The following is an 8,171-nucleotide window of genomic DNA, read 5'->3' on the forward strand; positions in this document are numbered from 1 at the left end:
GAAACCAAACTTCAAGCCAATGTGAGACTCACCCCAGGGTAGGCTCAGAGAAGGCTTGAAGGGCCACAGGGGAACAGCTGTGTTCAAGTCAAAACCTGTGTTGAGTCCCCATTTCAACTGAATTTCCTAGAGCCTCCAAGATTGTCAAATGCTGGCTCCCCCAAATATCCACAATATTACCAAAGCAACTTGTTAATAAGACAAAGCTCACTGTAAGGGAGAGCACTGCCTTGTTAGTCTTAGTAGCATCTTAGAGGGGAGAGGGAGAAGCTAGGATATTTATTGAGATTTCAAGGCCTGGTTTAAAGCAGGTCTTTCAGTGAAGAGGCTTGGTTAGAACTGGGCAAGGATCATTATATGATGGTTTGGGATTGGTAGACACACAAAGCAGGTATTTTGAAATGAGAGCTCTGAAGTCCTGTGGTGTAAACTGTCTTTGATGCTTTCTCTTAAACAGTTGATGGGTCTTCCGGGCAGTTCCTGGAATGAGTAATAATGTTATTTGTAACTTTCGTCTTCCAGGGCAAGAGCATCCTGGTGAAGAGGAGTAGGATATGCCATCACAAAACATGCACTTTGCCATAAGGATTATTTTGAACTGAAGGCAATTGATAAGAAGCAGATACAAAACAAAACAAAACAAACAAAATGCTCCCTTCCCTGCCCTTATTTTCCTAAAAGCAGGACATAAATTTGTAAAGTTGTCCCCCCTCAACTCTCTTATCAGGAAGTACGAAGTTAATCACCAGAGAAAACTCTAGACTCTTAACAACCCACAGGTAGCATCAGAGGAATCTATGTAACTTTACTAACTAGCCCTTATCTTCCATTAGTTCCCCCACACATTTATATTCCCACAGTTTTCTGACCCTAGAACCTCAAAGTCCTTTTCCTTTGTCCTGTCACTTCTCTAAATATCCATTGTTCTTTTGTTAAGATGCTATATAAGCCCAAGTTCTAACCACCTCTTTGAGCACTCCCATCTGTAAGTGCAATGCACATGTTAACAAACCTGTTTATTTTTCTCTTAACCTGTCTTTTGTCAGTCTAATTTACAGGGCACCAGCTGGAGAACCTAGGAGGGTAGAACCTAGAGGGGAAACATTTTTTCCTCCTGTACACGGGAATGATAATGTTAGATTGATGACATCAGTAAATAGTAAAGTCAGTTTAATGTAGAAATAAGCTGTGTGGATGGTTTCCATTCTCACTCCATGATACCCCTAAGTGTATTTAGTTGTGTACATGTCTATTTCCCACCCCAAAATTTGTAAGCTCTCTCAGAGCAGAGATTATATCTGCCCTGAAACATTGCCCATTGTCTTTTCTGTCCCCCATACTGTTTCAGCTTCAAAATCACCATCATCTCTAAGACATGTATATATTCTAGAAGTTTCTATTATAATTTTCAACCCTTCTGTAGGCCAAAAGTTGCTAAGCAAGATGGGAAACACCAGTTGTGGGGTTTCTAAATGAAAAACTGAAAGAATCTTAGATTTCCTGAGCTTGTTCAACATCATTCATTCAGAGAGTATATGTTTTGAGCTAATTTTAACATGGATTGATTGTTAAGACTTCTCAATTGTTTGCAAAACACTGATAAAATAAGATAGCTTGGGTATGTAAAAGTATATTGTATTTTTTCTCACAGCAGTGCTAAGTGTTTAAGAATCACAGTTGTAAAAATTCCTTTTTAATATGTCTTTATTTTTATTACAGCAGTTTGTCATCAGCAAAACACTGTGAAGTTTCCTGAGAAGAGTAATTCTGCATTTGAAATGCCTCAGAAAGAAATGTTTTTAATTATCACTGGTATTATTTCAGATCCTATGTTAGTCACAGATGCCCCATTGATGACCTTTTCTATGAATCTGCTTTTATTTCAAACTTGTAAAATGCTTTTCTCTTTTAGAAATGATGTTGCTCTTCCTTTTCTCACTTTCATTGCATTTTATGTATCACTTCATAAAATGTTATAAGGAAGGGGATCTGAGATAAATTGCAAGTTGATGGGAGGTTTCTCAGAGACTTGAAGTCACTTGAAGCTACAAGAACGCTCCATGAACATAACAATGGTTGGGTCTTTTTATAGCGTATTTACCACACCCAGCACTATGCCAAGCATGCTGGGCATTTTCTCAATTACTCCTTAAGCCTTTTTCACATCCATATTAATAAATGAGTCCCTCAGGTAACTGCTGCTGAGGATGTCAAATTCTACTTCTACCTCATTCAACAACCCTTCATTTTCTTTAGTAATCTGTTTAGGTCTTTTCTTTGGGAGTCTCAGGCATGATTATATGCCAAATGGGACACTGTGTTCTCCACAGTTGTCAAGTGATGAATTCCAGGGTCTCCTTAAGGCTGCAGAGTGGTGTTATATGGGATTGCTTAAGTCCAAATTGACCAAAACATGTCCCTGGCTTTTACATTCTACTATTTGTTTTCAGATCATGATCTGCAACTTTGTAAGTGTTCTAAGGGAAAGGCTGAGAAATGCAGCCTTGAAAGATGTGAGAGAGAATGTGAGCAGTGCCTTTTATCCAGCTATTAAAATTTTGAATGGTGTAACTACAGGTAAGCAGATAAATGCCTAAAGTTGTATTTCCCAAAATGTGGTAGATAGTAATCAACAAATGTGTGAAAAGGGCACCTTCACTGCATACCTTTGAGAAAGCTGAATTCTACAAAGTTAAATTCATTTCTCTACTGCAGGATTTCTAGAGCCTTTAATATGTTCTGAGGGAGATACAATATACAGTGTTTTTCCAGTTAATGTGTAAAATATGACACTTTTTCACAGAATATTTCTTAGGACTAATGTTCAGAGAAACCCTATTGGGAAACACTGGGCTAAAGTATAAATATCAATTAACAAATGTCTCCAGGTGGCTCTTGTCCATCCTTTATCAAAAGCAGATGAAATTATTCTTGTCTTATTCATAATTCCTACCAAAGTCATAGGACAAATCTAAATAAAAATAATGAGTTATATACCTATCCCTCACCATTTGCTCTGGTCAGGGAAAAAAGAATATGCTTTTTAGATGGTCTGGGACACATGCCCATCCCTAATGTCCCCACTCTGGGAAGGTGGGAAAGGCAGTGGGGTCAGCTGTACCCACATGGACTAAGTGAAAAGTCATTGGCTAATATATTGGCATAATAATACCTACTTTATATGATTGTTGGTATTAAATGAGATAATGTATCTAAAGCACTTTAGCACAGTGCCTGGCTCATAGGAAGTGATAAGTGGTGACTGCTATAACAATGACATCAACATCATCACACCCTATTTATTCAGGGCATGTCATCTTTAACCCACCTAATCTAGAGCAACTGCCTCCCAACTGACCTATCTATAATCCTGTCTGATAATTCCTTAAACTGCATTTAAATTATCTTTCAAAAGTTCTTATCTGAGCATGCCCTACTCTCTATAGAACTCTAGAATAAAGTTCAAACATTTGCCCACGGAAAGGTCTCTCTGTTGCCTGGCAAAAGTCTACATTTCCAAGTTCATCTTCCACCTGGTCCCATGGTCTCTACATTTCAGCTCCACTGCACCCGTTGTCCCTGAAGACACCATATACTCTCATTCATCTGTCGGTTTAATCACATCATATGTTCCTGCTATTCCCTGAAAATGGGATATACTTCCCTTCACTACAACTACAAGAAGGTTTCAAGGCCAACTCAATTACTATCTGCCCTTGATATCCCCAGTCAGACTTAATCACTTTCCCCTCTCTGCTTCCATATGCTTTTTACCTCTATTATAGCACTTTTCACACATTCTCATATAACAATTCCTTATGCCTGTGTCTATTTCCATGCATTACTCAGGACTGCCTGTTACAAGTGATAGACACCTAATTCAAACTTGCTTGGCTAAAAATATGAAGGCTAAATTGAAAATATCCTGGGTGACTCATGTAATTCATAAACTACATGAATTACCAAACTTCAAAGAAGACCAGAGATACGCCCAGATACACCCTCTGAAAAAAGCTACAACCACAGATAAAATGCCAATTTTGTTCCAAAGACAAACCCTCATCACAGTTTCTCTTTGTGGGTGGGGTTTCCTTTTCTCTGTGAAGTGTATTGAGGTAAAATTTACGTATAGAAAATACTTCCTTTTTAGTATACAGTTGTATGAGTTGTGACAAACACATACAGTCATGTAACCACCATTATAAACAAGATACAGAATGATCCTATGACTCTCTGAAACTCCTCTTTATACTCAAACTCTCCCTGTAAGCTTACATCTTGGCAACCACTGACCCATTTTCTGTTCTCACCATTTTGCCTTTTCCAGAATGGCATATAAATTCATACGGTATGTAGCCTTATGAATCTGACTTCTTTCACTGAGCGTAATCATATTTGAGATTTATCCATGTTGTTGCATGTACCGATAATTTCTTGATCTTGCCTTACTACATTAACTAGGACCTCCAGTGTGATGTTGAACAGGAGTGCTGTGAGAGAATATCAGTGCTTTTTTTCCCCAACGTTAGGGGGAAAGTGTTCAGTAATCCATTATTAAGTATGAGGTTAGCTGTATGTATTTTTGTACATACCCTTTATCAGGTTGATGAAGTCTCCTATTCCTACCTTGTTGAAAGATTTATTATTGTTGTTTTAAGTCATGCATAGATATTAAATTTTATAAAAAAATTTTTGCCTCTATTGTAAATATTATGTTTTTCTCTGTTAGAGAAATATCTGCTGATATGATGAGTAACACTGATTTTTGAATGTTGAACCAGCATTGCATTTCCAGGATAAACCCCACTTAGTCATAATGTGTTATCCTTTTTATATATTGTTGGACTCAATTTTCTAGTATTTTGATGATGTTACTGTTTTTCTGTTTTCTTGTTCCCTGAATTACTGAGAGTGTTGAATTCTCCATGTTCATGAGAGATACTGATTTTTAGTTTTATTTGTAATATGCTTTCTGGTTTTGGTGTTGAGGTAAAATGAGTTGACAAGAGTTCTTTCTATTTTCTGGAAGACTTTGTGTAGATTTGTTCAGGATTATTCAGGTTATCTATTTACTCTTACATGAGCTTTTTGATAGTTTGTTTTTCAGGTAATTTGTCCATGTCATCTGAGTTATTGAATGTATGAACATAGATGTTTGCAATAACCCCTTCTCTTTTTAGTGTCTGTAGAATCAACAGTGATGTTCTTTCTTTCATTTCTGACATTAGTCATTTTTTGTCTTCTCTTTCTTCCCCCTTGCTCAGTCTGGGTAGACGTTTTTCAATTATATTGATCTTTTCAAAGTACCAGTATTTTGTTTCATTGATTGTCTGTATTTTTCTTCTTTTAAAGTCTATAGTTCAGTGTATTTTATTATATTCAGAGCTGTGGAACCATAACCACAATCTAATTTTAGAACATTTTAGTAACCCCAATAAGAAACCCCAGACCCCATTAGCAGTATCCCACCCCCCTGTCTAGTTCTAGGTACCTATTAATCAACTTTTTTTTTTGAATTTTTTTTGAATTGTCTCTATTTTCTTGTTTTTAATTTTTATCTCTACATTTATCTTTATTTTTCCCTTCATTCTGTTTGCTTTGAGGTTTAATTTGTTTCTCTTCTAGATTCTCAAGGCTTAGACCATAGGTTTGAGATGTTTCTTCTCTTCTAATATAAGCTTTTGATTCCATAAATTGCACATAAGCATGCTTTAGATTCATCCCACAAATTTTGATGTGTTGCATCATTTTCATTTAACTCAAACTGTTTACTAATTTCCTTTGTGACTTCCTTTTTAACACATGGATTATTTAGAAGTTATGTTGTTTACTTTCCAAAATATGTATGGATTTTCCAGATATCTTCCTATTATGTATTTCTAGCTTAATTCCATTATGGTTGGAGAACATACTCTATAATTTCAATCTTTTAAATTTCTTTAGGTTTGTTTTATAGCCCAGAACATGGTCTCCCATGAATGTTCTATATGCCTTTGAACAGTATGCATATTCTTTTGTTGTTAAGTAGAGTGTTCTGTAAGAGTCAACTAGTTCAAGTTGTTTGATAGTGTCTGTTGTCTTCTATATCCTTACTGTTTTTCTGTTCTCTTGTTCTCTGAATTACTGAGAGTGTTGAATTCTCCAGCTATAATTGTGGATTTATCTATTTCTGCTTCCAGTTCTATCAATTTTTTCTCTTAGGTGCATACATTTTTAGGATCATTATGACTTAGAGATTGAATTCTTTGTTATGTAATATGCATGGGTAGGTTCTGAAGTCCACCATGGCTTCCTCACCCACAGAGATCATAAGCAAGGCCAAATCCTGAGTTTCACATTTTGTCCCCCATCACCAGAAGTTAACTCTTTCCCAGGTAAACTTAAAAATTTACTCAGATGACCCACAGTTTGAGTTAGGTGCTCAACTCAGGAACAATCAACAGTAACAAGGTGGCAGAGTCTGTAAGAACATGGCATCTACCCTGTAAATTTTACAGTTGGAATGAGAAAAGAAGCAGTTCACAGGGGGAGGGATGCTGGGAAGATACTAAAAGTGTCTGCCATGCTCTCTTCTAAATCTTAAAAATGCTGAAGGCATAGACATTTGTCATATTGGTCATGTTTATTCTACAGAATCTAGCAAAATATCCACCAAGGAAGGTTTGGCCAAGGGCTTTGTTTTGACTGCTTGTTTCTCCCTCTGTCTAGTCCTGTTTCTTTCCTTTCTCTAATAGGTGGTAATGCTGAGAGCACTTCCTGGTACACTTCCTGTACCCTGATCTCCATCTGAGTCTGCTTCCCAGCAACCTGACTTGTGACACAAGATTCTCTTTTAAGAATCTAATAAAAGATATAGTTCTGCTTGGAAAAATATGACCACATAAACATTCAACTTGAAATAAATTTAGGACATTCACAGCACTCTGATTTTCACCATGAACCCAAAGAAAATGGTTTAAATCTCTAATTTTTAAAAGATATTTATAACTTGCCTAAGATTATATGATGACTCAGTGGGAAAACTAGAACTAAATTCTTGTTTCTACTTACATAGTCAATTACATTTTCCACCATCTTGAGAAATTTGGGGAATTTGCCTGTTTCTATATTTTAATTACTCAAATTAATAAATTGATAAATATGGAAAACATATCATGTTCCAGGTACTGTGCTTAATGTTTGTCCTGCATTATTTCATTTAGTCCTCAGAGAAAACTTTTGAAGTAGACACAATTATCTTCATTTTGCAAATGATGGAAATGAGGCTATGTCAAAGTAACTTTCCAGAGGCAGTATGAGAGTCAACATCTGGATCCCATTGTCTTTCTATAGAGCCTGTTCTCCTAACAGCAATACTACATACACACATTGGAAATGTTCTGTGTATAATACATTTTATTGATTTTTCCACATATTACAAATCTATAAAATAGGAAGCCTACACAAAATTTGAAAACCTGAACGCATTCCAAATGTTGGAATTAACTCATTAACTCAGGAAATAGCATTTATTGAGTGCTTACTATGTACCAGGAGTCTCAATCAACAATAACCTAGGAAGATACAGTCTGTGTGTGTAAGGAGTTTAAAGTCTATCAGGGATACAGATACTAAATTATTATAAGTGTAATTTTAGTTTAACTCATGCTAACTTTAATTTTTGTATCAAATTATGGTAAAAAAAAAAGTACAGAATGCTATAAAGGCTTTTAACAGGGCAACCTAAAATAGAATTAGGGAGTTAGGAGAGGCTTTCCTAAGAAGTGCTATTCAGGCTGAGAACTAACAATGATTACAGAAAGGTCCAGTGAAATGCGAGGAAGTAATGTGTTTGGCAGATCAAATAGGGATGGAAGACACAGGTCTCTATTTCAGTGAAGGATAACCTCGTACCAGGTTTCTGAGTAGCTTTGATTACCCTTGCCTCCATCTGTTCTATTTTGAGCATGTTTTAACTTATTTGTACCATGTTTTTACCATATGTGTTCTCTTCTTCAGTTCTGTAATTATTCTCCATTATGAATGGAAATGAAATCTTGTTAGTAGTTCTCCTTTTCTTTCTGGTTCAGGCAGTCATCTCTGTGGAATGACTTGAAGAAAATGCTGAAAGCAGTCTTTATCCCACTCTCCACCACCTAACTCATCAACACACAGAGCTGTATAAAACCTCC

Source organism: Lagenorhynchus albirostris, chromosome 5 (assembly GCF_949774975.1).
Source record: "Lagenorhynchus albirostris chromosome 5, mLagAlb1.1, whole genome shotgun sequence".
NCBI classification, from domain to species: domain Eukaryota; kingdom Metazoa; phylum Chordata; class Mammalia; order Artiodactyla; family Delphinidae; genus Lagenorhynchus; species Lagenorhynchus albirostris.